This window comes from Heterocephalus glaber, unplaced genomic scaffold (assembly GCF_053883595.1).
Source record: "Heterocephalus glaber isolate CG9 unplaced genomic scaffold, H.glaber_assembly_v1.0 deba00000331, whole genome shotgun sequence".
In the NCBI taxonomy this organism is placed as follows: domain Eukaryota; kingdom Metazoa; phylum Chordata; class Mammalia; order Rodentia; family Bathyergidae; genus Heterocephalus; species Heterocephalus glaber.
The window spans coordinates 9,469,605-9,497,213 of record NW_028258142.1 but is presented as its reverse complement, the minus strand read 5'-3'; the positions used below and the strand labels follow the sequence as shown (position 1 = coordinate 9,497,213).

Sequence of the window (27,609 nt, the reverse complement as noted above, 5' to 3'; positions counted from 1 at the left end):
GATGATTAGATATCACTCCATGAGTAAGTTATGTCGTGAAGGATTCACCATTGTTAGTGGACTCATTTTCTCTTTCGGGCTTCCTTCTAAGAAGCAAGCTGCCATGAACATTATAGCCACATGGAAATAACTTCTTCCAACAACCTGAGGAAATTTGGAAGTGAATCCTTACACAGAAAAGTCTCTAATCAAATCACACCCTTAGCCACCACCTGGATGCAGCCTAGGGAGAACACAGCTAGGTCATGTCCAGATTACTGACAGTTTGAAACTGCTACATGATAAATGTGCATTGCTTCAAGACATTACATTTTGTGGTGATTTGATATGCAGCATTTAAAAACTAACACATGCATACTTCACTATATCAATTTTTGGTAGAAGAAATTATGACTAAAAGTTAAAAACCAGGCCCAAAAGAAGACAAAATTGGTAGGAAGAAGATCAAAATTTCTATCTAATCTAGACTATAGTATTTATTCTATGTCATAATCAACTATCTCTTTAAACCCAAATATCTTCAACTGGCACAAAAGAAGTTGTTCCTGAGCAGTGTACTCTGACTCCTTCTGGTGGCATCAGATGTCTTACAGAAATATAAATTTGTATCTTTAGAGAGGCAGGGCAAAAAGCACCAGTGCTTCCTCTATGATGAGGCATAACAAGGCAAATGCATCAAATTACTGATGCGCCCTTAAGACTGACAGTAACTTTGATGCAATTATTACTACTTCCTCTCCAAAGCCTAGCTTTCTCAATCCATCCTTTGTCTTCTCACTTTTGTGAAGAGAGTTTAAATGCCCTTAATAATAATATAGCATAATTATTTTAGAGTCTAAACATATTTAGAATTCATAGTAACCCACACACATTTTTATAAACTTAAGATCAATGGTCCTATTGGACCTCCTCAACAGGAGGAAGGCCGCCTCTGTAAGTCTTCCTGCCACGAAAGAAATGGCAGTGATACTGCAGTTGTGAGATAAGATGTCTCCTTATCACTCAACATTTCTCAGGGAGGAAGAGAGAAAAGAGTCTACCTACAGATAGTGTAATCTGGAATTTGTTTTTCAAGATAATGTTCTCGTGCTGCAAATGGCTCCCTAATACTTATCTAACAGGTTTTAATATGCTATGTGCTTGAGGAAACTATATATATATATATATATATATACCCTTTCCCTAACCGTCTTTTCTCTTCCTATCCAGAATTGCTGCTTTCTTTGTTCACTTTTCTTACTGTTTCTTTGAAGTCAAGTTGTAGAATCTGGGTTAGAGAAGGTAATTCTTCAGCTTCTGACTTCCCATGGGATCAGCCTAGAGCTCCAGAAAAAAGAACATTTAAAAATCAACAACTCTAGTAATTCATGATATTTTACAATCTATTGCAAAATTATCCTGTTGAATATTTAGAAAGATGAAAATCATTGCTACAAAATTGATGGCAGAATGATTTGTGGCCATCCTTTAATATGCTGAGGACTGAACAAACAATCTCTGGCTATAGATAGTACTCATTAAAAACAGCTATCTACTAAGCTGAGAATAAACATGGACAAGAAAGAAACCAAAGGGAACAGGAAAGATTGTTTCACCTGCTTCTTCTCTGTTAGGTCCATACATTCTCTGAAAATCCATGTACTACCTCAAAGATGACTGGTGCTGTAAGAAATTAATCTCTCTCTTTGGTTCATTTTGAGGAAGGCCTTGGTTCATTCTAGCAAAACCATTCCATCTTGCTGTTATTCTTGCTCTCCTAATCATCTTTCCAGGAATCCATGCTGCATAATAACTATATGCAAAAGTCAGAGCTTATGGTGAAGAAAACTAATTACTGTATCAATATTTCACTTTGTTGTCAGAGATAGAATCTTCATGGCAATTCTACAACTGTAGCTTTGCTGCAGTGCCAGCATGTTAAATACTGTCAACAGTGATGTGCTGACTTTACAGAGATTCAACTTATTGCTGTGTCTTGGGGAGTTAAGGTTTCCTCATATTTATGAAATAGTATAATCTCTAGAGGGGTGCAGACTGACCTGTTTAACAGTCATCCTTTATCATGATCAAGCCCAATTAGGAGCCATATGCTCCCATGGTTCACATACCATGGATGCACAATTTAGTATAAAACCTGCTCAAACTTCAGGCACTAAATCAAAACTGTTACTTAATATTGTGAAGGGATACTCAGAGCTGAAACAAAGCTATTTGGCATGAAAATTGAACAGACAGTCTAGTACAGAAAAGCACTAGATGATGACGGTAGTGGAGCTGGAGATTGTTAATATATACTGAAGAATTATTATATATTGGACAAGGTTCTAAATATTTTTCACAAATATCATATCACTAAATACTTAAAAGAGTCTACCAGTTAGGCATTATTGCTAGCATCTATTTAAGATGAGGGCCTACAAATATTTTACCCCAAATCATTCCACCATTGAATTGCAAAAGTAGAATTTAAATAAAATTACTTTGAAATTATAACTGTTGGCATGAAATGTTATATTCTTCATCTGTACTCTGACTATAATTTTCAACAAAATGCTACATCTTAAATTATCCAATTAAAAACGTGTTCAAGTCACAATTGAGAATGAATATAAATGTGTATACATTTTGATGCAGAGATTTGTTTTGGAGATACTTTTACTAATATGGATGCTTATGTATACCCTGGTGGTGTGGTCATATTAAAAGGCCTGTTCTGGTTAACCTCAATTGTCAATTTGACTGGTTTAAGAGGCTCCTGGAGAGGTGACTAGGTTATAAGGGTACTAACGTCATCAGTGGGTTAATCCATTCCTCTCTTCATGACTGAATGGATTCTTAGGATGTGAGGCCTAGGTGGAGGAAGTGTGGCATGGAGATTTCACCTTGGGGATTCTATCTGGTCCCTGGTCCCTTCTTCTCTGGCTCTTTCTCTGCTCTCTGCTTCCTGGATGCCATGAGCCGAGTAACTAGCCTCTGCTATGCCCTTCTTCCATGCTGTTTCTTCCCTGGATCCAGCCCATGACACACTAACACCTCTGAAACTGTGAGCTAAATGAACGTCTCCTCTTTTAAGCTGTGGGTGTATGGTTCTCTTTCTCAGCAGCAGGAAATCTGACTAATACAAGTCTATAGAAAACATAAAATTTTTTTGACATTTCAATAGGTAAAAATATATGCTAAATAAACATAATGAAGTAACATGCCATTCAGAAGAATAGAGTACATTTATGAATTCAGATATGATAAAATCATTATAGTACTAGAGTGAAAATCAAGATGTTAAATTGTGCTTATAGATGTGCTTATAGGCGTAGAAATTTTAAAAAACCCTTCAGATTAGATCTTCAGTGACTTAAGGTCTTGGACTCCAGGGTAGTAGTAAGGCTAACTTTAATACTGTACTCCATGTCCTTTTGTATTTCTGATATTAAGCAAAAGCTAGGACAATGAAATAAACTATATGGACTATTAAGCCAATTTGTAAAATATAGGATTGCAGATGCCTTGGACATTACAATGAGTTACTTGTTCAAGGATGGACTATAAATCCTCATTTTGAGACTGTAATGTGGAGATAATAATGACAGGATAGCTGATGCCATCACATGAGAAGAGAGAATAGCAGGAAAATATTTGATGGTAGTGGTAATAAGGCAGCAACCTAGCAAGCCGGCTGGGCAGACTTCCACCAATCAACCAGTTTTTCCTGGAAGAATCTGTTATTCACTAACTTTCTGCTTTAACTCATGACTGAATTTCACCTGTTTTATTCTAAGAAATGAAATGTTTCATAGTCCTGTCAGGTATAGAAAACAGTGAAATTGTCTAACACCTGATACCACCTGATAGTGACAGAGATGGAATTAAACTGGTGGTTTCTTGTTTTTGAATGTATTCTTTTTTACACTGGATAGAGAAGGTATATTTCATGTTGCTGGATAGGATGAGGAGAGTAGGAAGTAGTTATTAGCAAAGAATACACTGGAAATAAACAAATAAAGCTATGTGTCAGGTTGATGTGATAGTTTTAAGTTCCCTGTGGAATTTTCTGGACATGAAACTGCTTTTCAACAGGAAACATAGGCCCAGATGAAGGTGCCCCAGGCTCTTACTTGGTACCTGGTGCCCTTTGGTGGTGCATGAATAAAATGCGCTAATAAGCTTCTGAGCGCACAGAGGCCATGCACCACAGTGACAGGCTTCAGCGTTTCTTGTTTGAAACAAGGCAAGGGACACTTTCTCAGGCCTTTGTTCAATGCAACTCCAGCTAAGGGAGCTTTCAGAAAGACGGCTGCATGCTTTGACTCTTAGAATGAGCTTTCTCACCTAGATGGAAAAGGATCCTTTTGTGAATTTTCTGAGACACATAACTGGTAAATCATGCATTAGGAAAGCAGGATCTCACTAAAATTCCCTCCTATAGACAACTATCTTAGCCTTCTCTCTATCTTGAAGTAATCTTGGAGCTGGGACCCATCACATGCATATGTGCGCCTGCACCCACATTCTGTTTATCATTGTGAATTTTGAAAGAAAAGAAATAAGATTTCTAGAAATTCTGAATCAGTGAATAAACCTGGCAGACAATTAAGGCCTATCTAAATGCTGAACTTCCCTTGGTCAAATACATCTCCCCTGGCACAGTATGGCTTTAATCATTTTGCTAATATGTTCACATCATTCTAGGTATTTTCAGTTTATTTTTATGAAAATATAGTTCTAGATAGTGTTTTATGTATTTGTATAAATATAGATATTGACATAGATATAGATATGATGTGCATGGGTGTAGAATTATAGTGCCTGTCATGGATGGGTTAACAGCCACATAACAGATTTAATTATAATACAAAGCACCAGGTTGCTAGATTCTTCACAAAATATCAGATGCAACTAAAAAGCCATTGATACTGCTTGTGATGACTGCATAGAATTCTAAAGGTATATACATATGTATGTAGAATTTATAATTAAGAAAATGTGCAGTCTGGATTCAGGCAGTCTTCCTGCTTCTAGCTGCTATCACTTTTTTTCATCACAGTAAAGTAATTAAATATTTTAATATTTAATTTCAGAAATTTATAATAACAGTACCTATATTTTAGGATCATTGTGACTTTATACTCACACAAAAAAATAATGGCTAGGAAACTTGTTAGCTATTCTGTTTACTAAGAATAAAGAATACCAAATCAAAACAAAACTAACCAAACAAACTAACCTCTTGGATTTCATAATGTGACCTTGGGCCAGTACTATAAACTGTAGCAATAAAAGTAAATAGAATTTGGGCCTGGAATTTAGCTCAGTGGTTCTACCACCTGCCTTGGAAGTGCAAGGTCCTGAGTTTGATCCCCAGTACAAAAAAAAAAAAAAGTAAGTAAAATTAAAGTTTGCTCTCTATTGTTTTTGTGTCTTCCCATATTGCTTACATTTACATGCCTCCTGCATCCAGGGTCCAAATTCAGCCTAATATAATTCACTCTTTTTCATTACATTACAGGTTAAGTGGGCTGTCCTTAGAATATTTCTGAAATTTTAAAACTTTCTGAAAGAAAATATAGTACAAATTTCAAATAACAATAATTTTGTGAAATAATGGCTATTGGACATACAGGACTGACTGCACTGCTTTTTAAAATTAACCATTTAAGGCTCACTTCTTTTTTATTATTTCTTCATGTTTTGACATATTACATTGTAAATTATATATCATATAAATCATCATTGAAGTCAGATTATTGTTTCCAGATATTTCCAATTAATTGTTACTCTTTTCCTCCTCATAGTATAGAAGTATAAAACTATTCTCTAGAAGATTTTAAGAATAACATATTCTGATAATATCCAGATTAACTTTAAAAACTCATTTATAAAGTGAATTATGCTTTTAAAAATATGCTTCATAGAATTTATCATTAATATTAATGCATTTTGACACTATTCTATTCTGGCTAGTGAGAATTCCATGGAATATGATTATTTCTATTGTATTTGATAGAACTTCTAGAATTTCTAGTCTTCAAATGTATGTATATACACACACATGACTAAGAAGAATAAAATATTTTATTAAAGTTATTGAATCTGACAGGGGAAGCATTCTGTTTTAATAAAACAATGTTCAGAATAGCAACTACTTCAGGCTAAATCAATATTAAATCCTTCAAAAGAATCAGTAATCCTTCAGTAACAATTCAAACTTGCAACCAGCCTCTCTTAATGATGACAAAAAACAATAGCTGTATACTATCAGGTAACTTTAGAATTGTCCAAATGAGAAGTGTAGGTAAAATGTATTTTCCCTTACATTAATTATATCACCTCCTATCTGAATTAGTTACTGATGATATGAAAGATACAGCTGGTTCCTCATTGAAGAATTTTGAGAGGTTCTAAGAACCATGGGACTGTCTGCATAAATCATTCCTTACAAACAAGAATGAACAATATTCTCTTCTTTTTAAGTGATGTAAGATAGAAACATGACTTTGTTAGATGCACAATGTTATAGTTGTAAACATTTAATTATCATATTAGTTAATATTATAATGAACTCTAGAAAAAACCTACAGCAAAGCACACTGGAACTGAAGGTCATCTACATCTTTTCTAGACTTTTACCCACATATTATCTTTTGAGGCTAAGTTAAATGTGACAGAAATAGAAAAGTTTTTCACTTGTGAAAAAATTCCAATATCCCCATTAAACTTCCTTTTCTTTAGATGAACACTATTTCTCAAACGTTGCATTTTAAAGATGTGGTCAAAGGGATATGACGTAATTGCCTGAAGCATATGAAATTAAAAAAATTTTCTAGAAGAGTCAAGAATTACAGCTGTCACACACTAACCACATAATTTATTTTTAAGATATAAACTGATTGCATTTTTGCATAGTGATTTTTTCTTATCTAATTGGTTCTTCCATGGTACCACTTTCTCTTAGCAGTGTCTTTATTTTTTTCACTCATGGAAGATGGCTATCTTTCCCTTAGTCTCCTCCACTTTTAGTCTTCTCTTCCATGAATACATGGAATAATTTTTTTCTAAAAGTCTGATTTGTCATGTCATGTCCTTCCTTAGAGGAAAGTTTGGAAGTGCCACTTTACAGAGAGAAATACTTAGCCAGAAAAACTTTGTCATGAAAAGATTTACTTTTTTTTTCTGAATTTCTTTTCCTTCAGTCTATGCTTGATCAGTCATTGAGCTCATTTCTATTTCACTTATTAAATGCCAACAATGCAAGAGACTTTACTTGGCAACGGGTACGGAGAATGCAAAGATGAGAAGAGCAAGCCCCTTTTTCTCGAGAAGCATGACATTTAGACAAGCAGAAAAGCCACACACAGAAATTTAAGGTCCTGGTATAGCACAGAGGAGGGAAATTCTTGAAATCAACACATAACTATTCTCTTTGACGCCCTTTCTGTCAAATCTTTTACAAGTCTAGATCTAAGAACAGGAACTGATAAGTTTGATGTGTGGGTGCACATTTCATTTTTCACCTAATTGATAAATTGGCTCTACCAAAAGAACTTCATAATAAGCTAATCAGTGAAAGATGTTACTAAAGAGTCAAAGAGAGGCTATGAAGATCGTCAATATTGTACCACTGAGTTATAGACTTGTGGGTTTTTTAAGACTAAATAAAATCAGAGGCTATGTATTTATCTCTCCACCCTGTTGATTCTTTTCTTTTCTTTCTTTTTTTTTTTTTTTTTTTTTGGTCCCTGGATCGAACTCCGGTTCTTGCGCTTGCGCAGCAGGCAGCGAAAAAACCACTAAGCTAAATCCCCTGTGTTGATTATTTTCTATGCCACACAGAAGATGTTTTGTTTGATATAATTCCATTTGTTTATTTTTGCTTTTATTGTCAGTGCTTTTAGGGTCATATCTAAATAATCTTTTCCCTGTTTTCTTCTAGAAGTTTCATACCTTTGTCTTCATATTTAAAACTTTGATTCATTTTTAGTTTATATTTTTATAACTAATGAGAGTTAAGGGTCTAGGTTAATTTTTTTGCTGTGGCTATCTAGACTTTCCAGAGCTATTTATTGATGAGACTTTGCCTTCTCTAATACATGCTCTTGCTGCTTTTGTGAAAAAATCAGTTGGCTATAGGCACCTGGATTTATTTCTGAACTCTTTATTCTATTCCATTGGTCTGAGTAGCTGTTTTTCTCCTGGTATCACTGCTGTTTTGCTTACTATTTTGTAGTGTATTTTGAAGTTTATTGTTTTATTGCCTCCAGCTTTGTACTTTTTGCCAAAGATTTTCGTGGTCCTTTAGCAGTTCTTTATGTATTTTAGGGGCATTTTTTCTATTTATGCTAAGAATGCTACTGATATGTTCATAAAGATCACACAGACCGCGGGCTCGGCCTTCCAGGTTGACAGGTGGCGGCGCCCGCTGGCCGTGAGAGGGAACCCTTGCTGGTCTGCGTCTCTCTCCTCTAGGCTCCGCCCGGTGGTCGGCATGGCCAGTGGTAATCACCGAGAACTTGCCCGACTGAAGAACATGAAGAAAACGCAAGAAATTAGCAAGGGAAAAAGAAAAGAGGATAACTTGACTACTTCTCAGAGAAAGCAGAGGGACTCTGAGATCATGCAGCAAAAGCAGAAGGCAGCTAATGAGAAGAAGTCTATGAGAACAGGAGAAAAATAATGACTAGCTCTGGGAAACGTAGATGCTACTGCCAACTGGTACATCATAAGCTCCAAGATCAGGATCCCTTAGAATGAACAAACATTACATATGTTATAACTCATCCTCAAAACTGTTTACCTCACGCTTTACCAGCCTTAGTGTGATGTTTTAGAACCATTCTTCAAAGAATAAAACATCATGCATGTAAAAAAAAATAAAATAAAATAAAGATCACATAGAAACTGCAGATTACTTTAGGTAGAATGGATATTTTAACATTATTCATTCTTCCAATTCACAGGCTTTCTATTTTGAGGAGAATACACTTCAATATTTTGTGTTCTCTTTAGTTTTTTTATCAATATTTCATAATTTTAATTATAGAGATAATCCCTATTTTAAATTTAGTCTAGTTGTTTATCAGTGTGAGTGTAGATATTTCTTTTATAACTTCTTTCTCAGCAATATTTATTGTATATAAAAATGCTACATGCTACTGGTTTTTGTATGTTAATTTTGTATTCTGCTACCTTACTAGTTTCATTTAAGCAGTTCAAACAGCTTTTTAGTACAGACTAGATTTTTTTAATAGAAAATCATGTCATCTGCAAATAGGTATAATTCAACTTCTTTCTTTTTTGAGTACCCTTTATTTCTTTCTCTTTCTTTATTGCTCTAGATAAAACCTTCACTGATATTCTGAATGACACTGTTTCAGAATTTTAAACTTCTTGTAAAGTGTCTAAATTGCCTCTTTTGTGGTAGATTTGCTTTGCAGCCTGTTCCAAGTTTGCTATATTCTATTATTGCTAAAATAAGAAAGGAATGTTTTCATGTCTATATTCCTAAGACAGGTTTTATATTTGTGCTTGATTTTACTATCATTTGATTCCTCAAAGACCTCTTACTCCTCTCTATTCCAAGAGATGGGAAGTTTTGAATATGACAAGATTCTTCTTTAAATTACAGAAAACTGGAACAAAGAAACTTGTTTGGAACATGAATATCTAATCTCAAGGGCTCAAAATATGTAGGATTAAGAGTCAAAAGAAAAACATAAATTGATGAAAACAAACCAAAGAACAAAAGGAAAGATGAAGAAAAGGAAGAAAGAAAGGAAGGGGAAAATGGAGGGGAAAAGGGAAGAAGCATACAGGAAAAGAGGAAGCAGAGAAACTTAGCATATCAGATGAAAACGCTTTACCAAGGTTTTTCTTACAAGTTTTTTACTGAATAAGAATATTAGCTCTTGGGTTGGTGACTCCAGAGTTGATTCAACTTCTTCCTGTAGATAAGTGTGGGGACAAAATAGTAGAAGATTCCATAACAGGCTTATTTTCAAGAGGAAGAGATAGGTAATCGGATGGTGTATGGCAGGCCACTTATTACATTACATTTTTTAATAAGTGGTTGAACAATATTACAATTCCCAAATATCAAGGACATATAAACTAAAATAATAATGATATTCATTCCGCACTTTTCTGATCTATTGGATCAATATCAACTAAGCGGCTATACTTGTAATCTTATTGGTTGATCAGTTTTGTCCCACTTTATCCCCACCTCCTGACTTTATACCCATCTTTTGATTTCGCTCTATAAAACTTCTTTGAGCAGTGGCCTCATGGGTAGCCCACTTTCTGAGTCCCCTCCTTTCCCTCTCAGGCAGGAGCTGTCTACCCTTCAACAAATATTTCCTACTCTTGACCTCCATTGCTCCTAGAGTTCATTCTTCAGGTTTAGAGAACATGAACTCAGCATTTCAGACCTCAAATAGGTTGGGAGTTACATCCATTTCTCCAATGACATCTATAGATACAAATGATTATTAAATAAAAGATCAGCGAATTTTTAAATTTATTTTTCTTTCATACAAGAAAATATAATAACACCTGACTGAGTTAATAATGGCTTCCTTAGTTAAGTTTTAGTATCAAAATAACTTGACCCTTGCATTTTATAATAACTATGGCTATAATACTATTTTAAGGAGTTCTGATACATATATTACAGACATCCCAGATAGTCTGTAGTCTCTTTTTTGCCTATTAGTTGTCTAAAAATGAAATTTCAAATGGTGACTTATTTTGGTGTTTACTTTTGTAATTAATTTCTTATTTAGTTCTTAGAACACTATGCACCATGTCTTCAGTATAGAATTTACAAAGTTATTTCCTTCTCTTAGATCTAAAACAATTTAAAATGGCCTACAATGAAATGGCATTTACTTTTCAACAAGGCGGTCACAAAATGGACAAGAACCCCCCCCCCACACACACACACCCAGAACTACAGAATACATTCTGATTAGCATAACAGAAAATAGATGTAAAGAGGAATCCTGAACAACTCTTTGTCATCAGCAAATGTGTTGAATAAGTGAAGCAATGGAAGGGTTTGTGTAAAGATGTAAACTAGATGAAACGATTGTAGACATATCTGCCACAAGAATAGGTCTCACTTTGCTCAAACTGGATTCCACCTCAAAATATAACAGCAAATTTACCCCTCCTAATGATGGTCTTGGAAACAGTCTGCAATACAGTGAAAGGAATAAAAAGTCACACCTGAAGCACCATGCTCCCAGGGCCATGATCTTGAGCTCACCTGCCCTTCAGCTCCACTGCCTAGATTGGTAATGGATCAGGAATCCCAACCTGAAAGGACAGCCTGGACTGCAGAAGTTGGCCTAGGTGATCACAGACCAAGCCCACTTTAGGAGAATCCAGATTTATTAGGACCACATCACACTTTCCACTAGAGCTTCTGAATAGAGTACTTATAGGCTAAATCAGTTCTTCCCTACCACCCATTTTACAAAATTCAACTGGGCTAATGATTTCACTCAATCTTGAACTCTAACAGGATGTATTTTACTAATATAAAGAAGATACAACATTTTAATTTGCCAAAGAAGTTAGTTGGGATTTTCTATAATCAAAACTTGCCATTTAGCTCTTAATACCTACATTTATTTCATTTTTAGGAAACACTTTTTTTTTCCCAACCAGGTCTCCCTTCTGTCAGCCCTCGCATTGTCCAGCTATTCTCAGAACAGTAGACATATTATCAATGACAGTGGGAAAGTACGTCAAGATGAAAGAAACAAAATAGAATTATGACAGTATTAGGAACATTAGGGAGAAAAACCAGCATTTTCTTAAAGAATCAAAAATCATGAGAGTTGAGAAAGACCACCTTCTTTTCCAGATTCTTGAACATTTAGGCAAAAAGTAAAATAAGATGCAGGAATAAAAAAAGCTTCAGCTCTTTAGGTGTAATCCGTGTAAAAGAAGTAGAAGGAACTAAGAAAAATACAAGGAGAAATCTGAATTAGCAGAAATAAATTCATGCATTGTCACAAAAGTTATTTTGATGTTCTCAGAAAACCATTTAGGAAAATGAGCAAGTACTAATATTGTTACTAATAAGTGATCTCATAAAGTAATCCAGGATAACCAACTCGTGGAAAACAATAAGAATATGTGTATGGTGAGTTATACACATATGTATACACCAGTTCAAATTCATCTCTTTTTCTATGAGTGAATAATAACAATATATATATTTGTAATAAATATTTGCATCTAGCAACCTTCAAGATGAAAGTTATCTCTGGAAAAAAAACTAAATTATACTCAACTTAAATAACTTATAAAACTTTTGTTTGTCATTACTTGTATCTATGTTCCTACACCTATGTGTAATACATTATCTAATATACATATAGATTTGCATATGTTTTATGTGTGTAATGCAATATATACACAAAATGTAATTAAAAATAGGAGAAACAATGAATAATAGAAGTAGAACCACAACACAACCACAGAGTATGCAGATACTAGAATTAATTAATATAGAATTTCAATAGATATAGACAGCAAATGTTGATAAAACTGAGGCAGGAAAGACAATCCGGTAGAGATCCACAGACATAATATTTTATTTATTTATTTATTTATTTATTTATTTATTTATTTATTTTATGGGGCTTAATTCATTTTTTTTTCCCTTTAAGTTTATTGGTACATTTTAGGTTATAAAATACAGTTACAGTCATCATTGAGATCTTGTACCATTACATGACTATCTTGGTTCTTATTTTTTTCCCATTCCCCTGCCCTCCCTTCACTCCCTCTACCCTTCCCTATTTGCAAAGAGTTTGTTTCCATTTTTTGTCTTTTCTGATATTTTTTCTTTTCCCTTTTTTCCTTTCTCCTACCCCTCCCACTTCCCCTGCTCTTTTAGACCTTTCTTCCTATTACACAGTATCAATTATACATTTTTTAAATTACAATATCAATATCTAGGAGATATTACCACAGATTTTACAGAATTTAAAAGGATATAGAAAGCATAATACAAAAATCTTTTTTGAAATAAATTTGACCACTTCTAAGAAGTACCCTGGAAGACAAATTAATGGAATTAACTATGGAGGAAATACAAAATTTGAACAGTACCTATTAAAGAAAGTATATTCCTAGCTTGAAAACCTACCTATACGACAATAGGAGGCTCATATATATTTTAACTGATAAACTATATCAAACAATTAAAGTAGAAAGAAGAAGGAACACTTCTCCCCTCATTTTAGGAAATCAACATTGTGCTAATCCTAAAACTGGATAAAGATAGTAGAAGAAACATGCATGAACATAGATGGAAATTTGTTTAACAAAACAAACTAGTAGAAGTCAGATCTGGCAGTATGTATAAAGTGGTTTTGCTATAGGGATGGCAGTGTTGGTTCAGCATTGGAAGATCCACTCCCAAATGTCATCATTTTCACAGAGGAAAGGAAAAAGCCATATGATCCTGTCACTAGTTAGAGAAAAAGTATTGACTAAATTCTAAATTCTACAGCTGTTCATGGTAAAAGCTATCAGGAGATTAGAATTAGAACAGAACCTTCTCAACAGATTAAAGACATGTACTCCATACTTCCAGCAAAAACGCCTTATATGAATGGAGAACATACAATACTTTCTCTTTAAGGTGGGGAACAAGGGCAGATATGTTTACTCTTCATCTGTCCATTAAACTTTGAAACCTAGTTCCCACCAAAATAGTCTGGCAATAAAATGACACAATTAGGATAGCATTGGCAGGGTAGAAGCAAAATCTTTATATGTAGATGAAATGATCATCTACAGAGAAAATACTAAGAAATCTCTAGGAACCTCTAGAACTTGTATTTGAATTTAACAGGATTAGAAAACACAAGGTAAATATAAAAAATCAGTTCTATGTATACTTGCTATAAACAAAGAGTTGGATTGAAATTTAAAATTTATGTATGAGTACAAAGGACCTAGAAAAGAAAAAAGAAAAAAAAAACAGTGTTGGAAAACATTTAGTACCTAATTTTAAGGCTTCCTCTAAAGTTACAGTCATCAAGGCAGTGTTGCTGCAAGGAAAGACATATAGATCATTGGAAATAAACAGAGAATCTGAGGAAAAGACAGTGTTTTCAGCAAATGGCACTAGAACACCTGGTATCCATACATAAAAAATTAACTTCGACCCTTTTTTTCCATACATGAAAATAACTTGAACGGATCTATGAACCTAAATATGAAAGCCTAAAAGTATAAAACTTTAAGAAGAAATTATAAGGGAAAATGTTTATGAATGTAGGATAGGCAAGAACTACCTAGGATGCAAAAAACATGATATATAAAAGAAAAAAAAATTGATAAATGAGATTCCATCAAAATTTAGAACTTTAAATGACATCATTAAAATGAAAAGTAGTCCTTAAACAGACCATATTTTCAATGCACATAACCTATGACCAGAATATATAAAGAACTCTTACAGCTCATTAATAGACAACCCAATTAAAAATAGACATAAGAAGATGATAAAGAGCCAGTATAGCACAAGGAAAGGTGTGCAACTCTAGAATCAGAAAAATACTAATCAGTACAATAACAAGATTGAATTATACACTCATTAGGGAGATGAAGTTAAAAGTTTTAAATGCCTTGTCATGACTTTTTCTTTTGGTTGGATTCTCCCTCTTTGTGTTTAATTTGTCATGCCCAATGGATTCATTCTGCTGGGTTTCCTAGGTTTGTGATCCTCATTGTCTTTTCCTAGAGTATTGACTAAAATTTTTGGAGTGCCAGTTTGGTATTCATGAAGTTCCTGAGGTGCTGTTTTTCATGAAGTATCTTATTTCTCCATCAATTTTGAAAGATAGTTTTGCAGGGTACATCAATCTGGGTTGGAGACTGTTTTCCTTTAGGGCTTGAAATACATCACTCCAAGCCCTTCTTGCTTTGAGGGTTTGCACTGAGAAGTCTGCTGTAATTCTGATGGGCTTTCCTTTGTGTGTGATTTGATTCTTTTCTCTCACTGCTTGTAGAATTTTGTTCTTCTGTTGGCTTTCTGGAATCCTAACTATTATATGCCTATGTGTAGATTTTTTTTGATCAGGGCTAGCTGGAGTCCTGTATGCCTCACTTATCTCTATGTCAAGTTCTTTTCCCCTCCTTGGGAAGTTTTCTGCCATCACTTCTGTGAATAGTTTTTTGATGTCATCTGCCCTCTCTCCTCTTTCTTCATTGACTCCAATCAGTCTTATGTTATTCTTCTTTGCATCGTCTAGTAGCTGTTTGATTGATTTCTCTTGTTCCTTTTCAATTTTAAAGCAATTTTTCTTTTCCCCCTCACTAATTGCAATCTTATCTTCTATATCTGAAATTCTGTCCTCAAATTGGTTCATTCTGCTGTTCAGCCTTTCGATGGAGTTTTTAATCTGGAAATCTGTTTCCATGTTTTATGGATTCCATTTGTTTCCTTGTTGGGATTCCATCATGTTCCTCAGATCCTCTATTTTTTAATCTGTGTCCTCTCTAGATTTATTAATCATGTCTTGCACCATGAGCACAATCTTTGCTGTTATTTGAGTAATTATTTTTGATTTCATTTTTCCCAGATCCTCTTTTGTTGCCAGTTCAGAGAGTCCAGGTGGTTGAGTATCAGATTGTTCCATCTCGTTTCCCTTTCGGGTTGCTGTGGGTGATCCAGAAGTCTGTATTTGAGGCTTGTTTATGTGTCTTCTCATTTCCCCCGGGTGGGGGGTTGGTTCTGGAACCCACACAGCTCACCTTCTCTGCCCTAGGAGCTTGGGATGGCAGCGGGGGAGCTTCCGTCCGGGTTCTGGGACCGGCTCAGCTTCTCTCAGTCATAATATTTTATTATGACAGTGAAGAACATAATGTCAAATTTTGTTGCCAGGAAAAAAAGCAAATATACGAATCCAATGAGAAGAAAAAAGAAAACATTCAAGCATATATCAGAGTATTGGTATGTGTTCACATTTGTGTGTGTGTGTATATATATATGTATGTATATATATATAGTAATATTATACATTTATGAAAGGAGACATAAGCGATGAAAAGACTATGTACATGATAATTAAATATAATTGAGGAAAATATGTTAATATCAATAACCAAAAGCATTAAATCAATTTAAATATTTCCAAACTTAATGTAAGATACAATATATAAAACGTCAAAATTCAAATGAGTAGATTCATAAAATTTATAAAACTATATGGAAAGATACATATACAAAATGCAAGTAGCATTTAAAGTTCTAAAGCTATTTATCAAACAAAGTACATCAAAAATATGAGAAAGGAAAAGAGTAATTTGTAATATAAAAGTATAAAACTTATAATGAAAATGATTCATTAATGGTACAATTATCAAACAACAGAAATATCTGTCATAAGTTAGTGAATATAGGAGGCTCAAATCCACACAAAGCAATACTTTCTCCCAACTTATCACAATTCTTTCAGCCCAAGAAAAAGTAAAGTATAAAAAAATATTTAAAAAGACTTGGGAGACTTAATGTAATCAGTAAGATATATTTAGAATTATGAAGTGAAATAATAAACTGTTCTCCTTAAAGGCGTGCATGCAATTTATTTTAAAGCCTGACTCAAATTAAGCTTCATAAAAAATCACTGTAACTTCTGAATATTGATACGTTCAAAGTTGCATTCTGTTATAATAAAATCAGAATATAAAATATTAATAAAATTTTTTTAAAACTTCATTTATGTATGAAAAATATCTAGCACTCTGTTCAGAGATTCATAATTTTGTGATATCTGCAGCATTTTCAGAAAACATTCTCACATTAAAAGACAATAGTCAAACTGAAAAATGACATAAGTAAATAAATGAAAAGCTACAAAAAGAATAAATTACAAAAGAAAAAGAAAGATATAATTAATATACCTTAAAGCAAACTTGTTGAGATAAGTTTGAACTAAATTCAAAAGCTGGATGATAATTATATGAGAATGCATATAATTAGTTTTATATATATTTAATTTTTAATGAGTTGAAAAATCAATAAAAAATATGACAAAATGTTTTAAGAAAATATTTGGTATCTCAGTGTCTATTATGATATTAAGATTTCTTAGAAACTAAGCAAAAAGGTAATTAGATGTTCTAAAAACATGCTCCCAAATGTACCCTAAATAACATATTAAATGTTGAATTTATAGAAAATTTCCTTATTTATTTTGGGGAGCAATGAAGATTCTTAGTCTCAATTTTTATTTAAATTTCCTGGTGTTTCTAGGAAGTGAAATAAGTTATGAAGCACATAAAGTGAAGAATAACAGAAAAATAAGATAATCATTTTCCTAGATTTCAGTAAAGTATAAAAATCAAAATATTATGCATTAGAATTAATGATTATCACATACAAAATCAATATAGATAATTTCCACTTTTGTCCTAGCATTATCTAATGAGGAAGAATAATTTTACCACTCTACTAATAATTGTACAACTATACTAAAAATCAAATAGGAATACATACATAAAAACATAAAAGATATATGCATAGAAAACTTGATTGTGTAAGTAGAAATAAGACAGAGCTTTCATGTTTTACTTGAAAATTCAAATCTTACAAATAATAGTTTTAATATTTTACTAAATACTAAATATAAATCTCAAAAGGGTTCTTCTTAAATATTAATCAGATTAATACATGTACACAACAATGAAAAAAGCCGACATTAGGACAGAGATACTTAAAGAACCAGTGGGAGAAATTTCTTCCCAGATACCAAATGTCACAATGAATACCAAATGTCACCAATTGAGATTATGATATTATTGTAGAGATGGTATAGGGAAGAGGCAGGAGAGATAATTCAGAGGAGACACACAGGCAGGGATATTTTATTATGACTATAATCACTGTCTCACAGGGAGAAAATATATTCTTGTCATTAATAGGTGCTGATTATATGGAAGACATAATTTAATGATGATTTTTTCATACCATGCATAACATTACATCCAGCTTGATTTAAAAAAAATCAAAGGCCCATAGAAGAAAACATAAGTTAATAATTTTATGTCTTGGTGTAGAAATTTTTGGTCAATTTTACAAGATTTAATTAAATCATATGATGAATGTTTAAATTTTTAAAAATTGTTACCAAAAACACACATTACCATTTGTCTCCCCAAAATATTCCCTTTTGCTTCAAAAATTCTTATTATTCTTGCTATTTGTGAAGCAGTTTTAAAAGTCTTCTTTCTTGTCTTAAATTGTGTGATCCTGTCTTCCTCTATGTCCTGAAAGCACTGAAACTTTTCATGGTCATTTAGGCTTTTGGAAATGACAGTAACAGATCTGATGAATACGGTGGATGAGACATACCATACTGATTTAATGAGCCTGCTGTTCCTTTGGATGACACTCAGCAGCAATATTAACTGTATTTTTTATCAAACTTCTTAAAGACCCTCACAAAAAAGGACTTCCCAAACTGCCTCTGAAAGTGGCAAGAATGATAGGGTCAGTGCCTTCAAAGTGAGGGGAAGTATTTTGAGGGAGATTAATGGCAATGTTTCCTTAATGCTGGAATTTATTTAAAGAAGCGGTAATTAAAATATACAGTAAATGTGTAAATATGTATAAATGTAACGTGTAAATATGCATAAATGTATGTAAATGTGTAAATTTAAAAATAAATTACAGTGAAAGCATTTTTCAGTTTAAAATTCACAGTGTATTTTGATCACAACTTGTACATTATTAGAAATATTAATGAAATAATTGATAATTTGGTTTATATTAAAAACTTCTAGTCATGAAAGACCATAATTAACCTAGTAGTATATCAAGAAGTAGGGTTGCAACTGTACACGTAATTAAATAGTTGTACAATATGTATACACACACACACACACACACACATATAATTGAAGTAGTTGCTCAAAATATATAAGGGTTTCCCAAAATCCAAACTTAAAAACTTCAATAAAATTATTTGTTTAACAAATAAAAGAATACCCAGACTCAAAGAATTGCTTTAAAAAGATGATGTCCAAATTACTACAAATAGGTGGCTGAATGCTTGAATTTATGAACATTCAGGTAAACTTAAACTACAACTAAAACCTTCACCTGTGAAGGAACTCTACTGTGACAGCCTAGAGCAGGATTGTTCTTGCTTTACTGTCCCTAAAGCATATGTGGTTCAGTGATGTCTTCACATATGGCTGAATGATACCTTCAGGGTTAGCCTTGCATGGCTCATTATGCTGAGGTGTGAAGTAGAGATTTAAAGACGATATAGCTGAATGAAAGAATAGGACATCATCTCATCACTAAGCTGAGTTCTGTCTTCTAGAAGTGAAGAGCCGTCAATTATACACATCAAAAGTCTCACAGGAAGAAAAAAAATTATAAGACATAGAAAGTCGTATTATTTTTAATTCAAGAGTAACCAGCTATGGATATGAACAAATAAGTTTCTAGGCTACATTTTCATATATTTTCAGCTTTAGTTTTGTGGTTGGCATTGAAGTACTTATTTTGCTTCTATTGTTGTAAGAAGTTTCAGCCTATAATATTGTATTTTATACAATTTTTTTCTACCAACAGTTTCTTAGTTCTTTAAAACTTCCACTGTCCTTTACTTCTCTAAAATCTTTCTTCTGGGATGAATTTTTTATTAAGATAATTGACATTAAACTGAGGTTCAAGCTATTGTTAATAATGATAATAAATATTTTTGTCATTTTTCTTATTCAGTGTCAAAGATTCCAAATGTATGTCTTGCCTCTAATCTTTGTGTTTACTGTTTCTTTGCCTTCTCAACAGCACTGTTCAAAGGGTCTGAAGGTTAAAAAGCCTTGTTGTCTCTGGAGCCCAGGGGAATGTGAAGAAGTCTAGAAAGCCTTTCATGCCCACATTTGGCTAGAGTGAGAGAACCATCAGGTTTTTTGCTGGTTACCCTAAAACACTGTCAGTGAGGAAACAGTTACATTTCATAAAGCTGCATCTCAGTTGTCATTTTATTAGCTTTTTCAAATTGTGAATTCTTTCTTACCTTTAAATACCTCTATTCTATATGGAACCACATTCTCTATGGTATGTTTTATGAGTTTAATACTATTTTGAAAATCATTTGTATATATTTTTATCTATTTGGACAGAAAGATCAACATCAATGCATGACAGAGACATACAAAATTGTGGAATTAAGGGAGATTTTTTACTTCAGATTTGGGATCAAGATGTTATAACAATATCTTACACAGTGATAAATATCATTTTATAGATACTAGCTATTCAGTTTCTTCAAAATTGAATCATGAATTTTTAAAATTATAGAAAAAGCCATATCAACTTATGGCCTGAAGCATGCATAAAAGATAAGTAAAAATTATTCTGGCTTTTCATATTAAACGGCCTTTATTTCACAGTCTTGACAAAGGTGCTCTTTCTTGTTTTATCTATAATTTTAAATGGCAAAGCAAAAATTCTATCTTTTTCTTATACTTCATGAGAAGCTAATTTTCCTTAATCTAGTTTTTCACTGGAGTTATTTGGTTGTTTTTCAATATATATTTGGCAAGTGTGCATCTCTCCTTCAGAAGGATGCTGGTAATGTTTTTCAAATAAGGCAAAGAAAACGTTTTTTGTAAAATATTGTTAATACAGCAGGGAAGTCTGAATTATTGATAGCCTCTTTCCTCCAGAAAAGATGACCAGGGTGACTGTGGTTCTGCCTGCTTTCTTTGGGTTCTGCCTTAGGCACAGTCCCTACCCGTTGTTCTGTACAGAAACACTGGCCTTGTTCTTTGCTCCTTTTTCCTGCAGGGCATTTTTTGAAAGCTTACCTGTTTACTGGTCCAAAACAATAGCTAAACAGAGCCCAAAACACAACTGGAATATTCTAGGAGAGAGCCTGGAGATGGAGCAACAGTGACTGCAGTTATGAGGCAGCGATAAGAAAACAAAGCTTCCATTAATAAGTTGGCACAGAAATAGTCGAGGTCTTCTGCCAATTATTTTCCTAGAGTATATTAATTTTTTAAAGTTGAATATTTTTACTACAAGCTCTGTTTTTGTTTTTTTTCTATTTTCGCTTTCCACCAGGAAGTAACAACTCATCAAGAGACAGACACGGTCAAGTTACTTACCTTTCTAAGGAATGAAGATGCCCTTCATTTGTGGTTTCATTATACCTCTGGTGAGGAGCAGGAAAGGAGGGAGCAATATTTATTGGCATGTTGTTTATATTTTCTCCTGCTATTATTGCATTTCAGCCTGGTGAAAAGAGGCAGGTATCATATCCCTCTGACAGAGAGGTGATATAATGATCTAGAATCTTTCATTTCTCTATGCCCACAGGACTGAAGCAAAGAAAAATATATTGATAGTAATATTTATGAGATAAAGTAAAATTTAATTTATTCTCATTATATTTCCAAATTTGAAAAGAAATGATTAACCATGCTCATTACAGAAAAACTACATCAGTGACAATATTGTCTCTTTTTACTTTACTAAAAATGTGTTACTATTACCTATCTGAAATAAAATATGCATAATAAGTAGCATTATTCTTTTTCATTTATTTGATATTATTTTTTATTCAATATTATTTTCTTAGGATTTGCATGTCAATGTTAATATATAATCTGGTAAGGTTCAGTCTTTCCAAGAAAATTCAGTTTTGTAATGTGTTAGTTGAACATAAAAACATAGAATATATAATTTTTAGTGTATGTGGTAATGTATATAAATGTAATGTGTACAAATCCAAAAATATGATGGACTAATGTATGAAAAGAAAATTGGAGAAATTCTTAATAAAAATTAAAAACAATAAAGTGCTTATCGGAGAAAGTATCTGATGTTGTTATCTGTATTTAGTATAGACTTTTTTCAAATTTTATGTGTTTCAAAGTTTTTGTAATGAAATTTTAGAGATATTTAAATTAAAATGCCTAAAGAATAAAAACACACCACTTTCTAGATTTCTTAGACCTGAAACATCTCATGATAACTTTATTTAATCATCATAAATGAGTTACTTTGTATAACCTCTTTTAATAATATTTTTCACCTAAAGGTCCCAGATATATTGTCATTCCTTAATGACTACTTCAGAGGAAAAAGGAGAACACTGTCTCATGGGACAAACTGTATAGCCAAGGAAATTCACTTTTGTACATAAATAGACAAACCTAATCATGTGGCATTCACCAATCTGTGGAAAATTCCTGAGGGGATTCTGAAGTAACGTTCCTTTTCTTATGTTAAAATAAAACATATTTATTATGCTAAAGAACAGATTTTGTTCTCCATTTTGCCAAATACTAAAATAGCACACAGCATAGTAACTTAACATACAATATAAATTGATATATGCAATCATTCCCAAAATGACTATATTAAGCTTCGCTTTGGGAGTCCTTAAAAACTTACACTCTTAACTGACCTTTATCAAAGTTATCAACAAACAAGTTACTTCAGAAAAGTCTTAGTGTAAAAAGAGACCTCAACTCCTTGGATGTGGGAACTTTTCTAAGGAAAAATACTTGATTTGCCTCTATGTCTGAGCTACAGCAGAGTCAAACTTCTTTTTTCTTAGAGTAACACTGCTAGGAATCCTACTTTGAGAAGATTATTCTAAATTTAAGATTGCATCTTTCACCATAGGGCCTCCACTGAAGCTGCATTTCAAGTACAAAGAAAGGAGTGTGAGAAATCAAATTTTGCTGCAGACCGAAATTATTTTACAAGATGCAGAAATAGTAACAGCTCACCACGAACTCAGCAAGGCTTCATAAAAGTACAGGGAGTAAACTTTGCATACAGCCCCTTCCATTTGGTGACAGGACAGCTAAAGAGACAAGGGCTAGGACAGTAGCCCTTTGGATTGGGTACTGGAGACAAAGAATTCCATGGTAAGCCAAGTTCCCAGCTGATATTATACTGGATATATTAATAACCTCCTGAAAGGGCTCCCAATTCTTTTTTGTCTTTCAAGCACAATTTAAAACATGCTCAACAATTTCTTTCTGCATTATCTAGCTTTTAGCGAGTTTACACTAGACTTGTACTTTATAAAGTTCGTCTAGCCATACAAACCAAAGAGGAACTGAATGGCTTCTCTGTTTGCATCCAGACTTAATGCAAAAAAAAAAAAATAATAATTCTAAGACAATTTTTAAAATTAAGCTACTATTTTTATTGTTCTGCTTGTACTTTAACTGTGGCCTAGAGGATATGCTAATTTGAAAGGTCGTAGAGCCAACAACCCCAGTGTTATCTGCAGACCGTCGGAGGTACAATTTATACTTGAAAGCATGTTCCTGTATTCTGTTGTCTGCTCTGAGAACACAGGCTTTAGCTAGTCGAGGTTGAATCAATGTTCTTGCCTGGATACTTGTGCACTCTTATTCTTAAAATCATTCCTTGGTTTCTGGGTCCAGCCCAGTTTGATTACAAGAGTAGAAAAGTATTAAAGCTTTTTTTTTTTTTTTTGAGACAGAATTTCACTATGTAGTTCAGGTTGCCTTTGAACTCACTATGTAGCCCAGGATGGCCTCGAACTTGCAGCAATCCTCTTGCCTCAGCTTCCTGAGAGCTGAGATTAAAGGCATATGCCACCATGTCCAGCTGAAAAATATTAAACTCTTGAATGACCTTTCAAAATGCTTCAGTAAAGTTGCATTAATGGCCCAAAAACAGAATATTTCTTTTAAATGTTTTCTCCATTCCTCATCATAAAAGATAAAGTTTTTAATAGATGGAATCTTAAGCTTTTCTAACTTTAATTACCTGTAATTTTAAAGGTGTTTATGGGTAAAGATATGAAACCTATGCACTCTCATCAGAAATAAAGTGTGAATCTTAAATATCTAAACTGGTTTAAGGGTTCTCTGTTTAACTACAGTATTTTGTAAACACAGGGAATTTACAAAAATACTGACAATGATTGTTCAACAGCTAAATGAACCTAAGTAATGGTAAGAACAAGCGTCTAACTCACTCATTGTGAATATACAATTTTTTTTCCTCAAAGGTGATGAAGTGGAAATATTGGAGTCTCTGCTGTCCTTGCAGAAATCTGAGAAGAAATGTAATGCTTCAGGAGCTGTTGGTATTGTGTGCAATGCCCACCACAACCTCACATTGCCATTGCTAGGGGCTTTCAAGAGAAATGTCATTCCTCACAGCAAGTGATGCGATTTGACATATGGCATCAAAGAATCATTAAAACTACACCTGCTGCAGGAGAGACTGTGTCTTTCAAAAGATGTTCAAGCAGGAAAGGTTACATTGAAAATCTGAAAGGCTAAGGCTTACTGTTTTTCTTTACAGACAATTAAATGCTAAAAAGAAAAATAATAAATTGCACAAATATTATATATATAATAAAACAGCCATTTTTGCAGCATACTGATTTAAAAAAACTTATGAATGTTAAACTTTCTCTTCCATTCCAAGAACATGCAGTATAAACTAACATAACTTATTCCCAACTATTGATTTCTGTGAAAAAAAAAATTACTGTATAGCACAACATTCAGGAACCTGTAAATACCCTGGTTTTGTTATTTGGGGAAAATTTAGTATTAAAATATTTTACACATGTACTCTTTTTTTTATAGTAGGAGACAGAAAGATCATTAGCTACATGATAATGGTTTTATATTCATTTCAGTTCTTACCTAGTGGCATCCATAGATAAAAACTATGTTAATGAATAAATAAATACCATCCCTCAAAATATACAGCTAAACTGATAGAGTTGAAATTCAAGTCTAGATGTAGAATGTTTATGTTTTTCTTTATCATGGTATCCAGCTTATAGCAAGAGTTGGGCTATAAGCTGAAATATTTTAAAATGTAGATTATGAGATAGTGTATATTTATAAAAGGAAAAGAAAAAATATTCTCTATTAAGCATTAAGTAACTAGCACTGGCAATATGCACAGTTTTGCGGATGTTATTCAAGAAAGTTCAGTAGGGGACTATACTTTGTATGGGGTTAGAAGAATAAAAATGACTTAAGTGGAAATGTTCAGGGACACACTAATATTGGAAATATTGTGGGTAACATATATGGACATTTTTAACCTTCATTATAAATCTTCATAAAGCTCCTGGGATTGCTTCTGTTGCTTCTATCACTATTCAAAATGTACCCAATGTTTCTCTAGTTTTCAAAGCAGAATATTATAATCATATTCATCTCTGTATGGGAGACATGATTTAGAAATATAAATATTTTATGGTAAAATTTTCCTGTTTTTCTCAAACGTTTACCACCTCCAAGCTACAGGTGATGCCAACATGATGGTACTGACGAAAGAGTCCTTTCAGGGCCTTAAATCATGAGAATGACTTTTCTCCCAAGTAGGATTAAGAATCTATGAAAAGGCTTCATTCAGACTTAGCTTAGTTTGTCCTCATGCTTCTGCCACTGTAAAGACATGGTGTTCCTCCTCTCCAGAGAATTGGGCATCCAAGATGCTATCTTAGAAGGAGAGAACAGTTTCTCATCAGAAAAGCAAACTTACTAACATCTGGATTTTGGCTATCAGCCTGCAAAATAGAAGAAAATAAATTTCTGCTCTCCATAAATGACTCAGTATTTTGTTATAACAGCATACATAGACTAAAACCTTTAGGAAATATTTATATCTCAGAGTGATGGTTAATTTAATTGCACTAACCACACTGGCTCTGAAGCTGCCTATGGATTAGTAAAGCATACTTATGTGTCTGGGTGACTTACAGAAGGACCTAGGGTAATTTACCTAGTTACTGGCCCTTCCTATCTGGCACTGCCTCCCTGCTCTGGTTCCTGGCCACTGTGAAGTGAGCAGCTTTGTTCTGTCATTTTCCTCTGCTGTGTTTCTAACTTGGAGGCAAACGAATATGGACCAGATCCACTGAAAATATTGAGATAAACTAAATCTCTCCTCCTTCAAGTTGTGGGTGTCATGTATTTTTCCATCAGTAATAATATAGTCACTAAGGAAAACATGAAAACATAAACCTAGATAGGGCTCTTTTTTAACATGGGCCCATTAAGTAGAGATTCTCAATGCAGCTCATAAAGTTAAGAAGAATGTTAATAGTTTATTTGGCTGGTTGGATGAAATATAAATCAAAAGGTGGCCCAAAGTGAATGAGCTGGAGATTACTGGTATTCCTTGGTTTACTGTTGATGAGAGCATTCAAAAGCTCTGGGAAATACAAATGCTCTGTGTTTTCCAGGTAATGCCTAATCCTCCACACTGTGAAGATTCAGCTATTAATTTGGCAAATTCCTTTTTCTCCATAAGGCCCATGAGAAGAAATTTTCTTTTAGCTGTCAATGGCAGTGATACAGCTTTCCTGTCTTACATCAGAGAATAAAATTACTCTCCAGCCCTGTGTCACACCTTAGTTCACAGTGAAGGATGTTGATCATCTTTTTCTTCCACGAGGTATCCCACTGGTCCATTAGATTGATGACATTATGCTGATTGGACCAAGGTAGCAAGAGGTAATAACTTCTGGACTTTTTGGAAAAGTATTTGAATACCAGAGGATGGAAAATAAACCCAATTAAAATTCAAGGTCCCTCTAGCTCAGTGAAATTTCTTGGAGTCCAGTGGTTTGGAGTATACATAAATATCCCTTCTAAGATGAAGAATAAGTTTTGCCTTTGGCCCATCCTACAACCAAAAAAGAGGCACAATAGCTAGTGTGCTTATTTTGAAGGCAACATATTTTTCACTTGGTTGTGCTATTCTTCTTTACTCAGTGACCCAGAAAGCTGCTAGTTTTGACTGAGGCAAAAACAAGGGCAGGCTCTGCAGCAGTTTCAGGTTGCTATGCAGGCTGCTGTGCTACTGCGACCATATAATACAGCAGAGACAGTGATACTTGAGGTGTCAGTGGCTGTTAGGTATGCTCTTTGGAGCTTCTGGCAGAGCGCATACATGAAGTACAGTGGCATTTCATGGTTTAGGCACAGGGGGCCCCAGAGGTAGGGAAACAATAGAATGAAGGACTCACTGAGCTTTATTAAAAATTAATAGGCAGCTTTGGCCTCTGCAGCTGTATTGAAGCAATTAGAAAGATAAAAGCAGGGCTGGGGATTTAGCTCAGTGGTTTCACCACCAGCCTTGCAAATGCAAGGTCCTGGGTTCAATCCTGGGTACCAAAAAAAGACAAAAGCAGCTAGACTCTAGCAATTAGAAAGACAAAGCCAAAGAAACTAGGTTTGGGAAGGTCCCAGGTAATGTGATAACATAAGCATCACACACTTCCCCTTTATTTAATCCTTCCATAAAGACCCCCTACCCCCACCCCCATTCAAGGAGAGGAAAAAGTAGGCCAGAAGAAATTCAAGGTTATGAAAAACAAGCAGGGGAACCAATCAGATTCCAGGAGGCTGTATGGGACAAGGATTTCAATAAAAGGAGCTACAGACAAGAAATCTATGAGTATTTCATTTTTGAATACTCCCTACTCATCCATAGTAGCTGTCTACCATGTCTCTCTTTCTCTTTCCCCCACCTTCAAATAAACTGCCTTCCTGTATTTTAAACTGTTTCTTTAGTTCGTTACTAACATTGGGTTTAGGATTGCC

At 33.8% G+C, this 27,609-nt stretch overlaps 1 pseudogene; it reads left to right on the top strand.

Annotated features, from left to right (window-relative positions):
• The first annotated feature begins 8,479 nt into the window (after positions 1-8,479).
• On the top strand, positions 8,480-8,741 carry LOC101715317 (small EDRK-rich factor 1 pseudogene; annotated as a pseudogene).
• Positions 8,742-27,609: the final 18,868 nt, after the last annotated feature.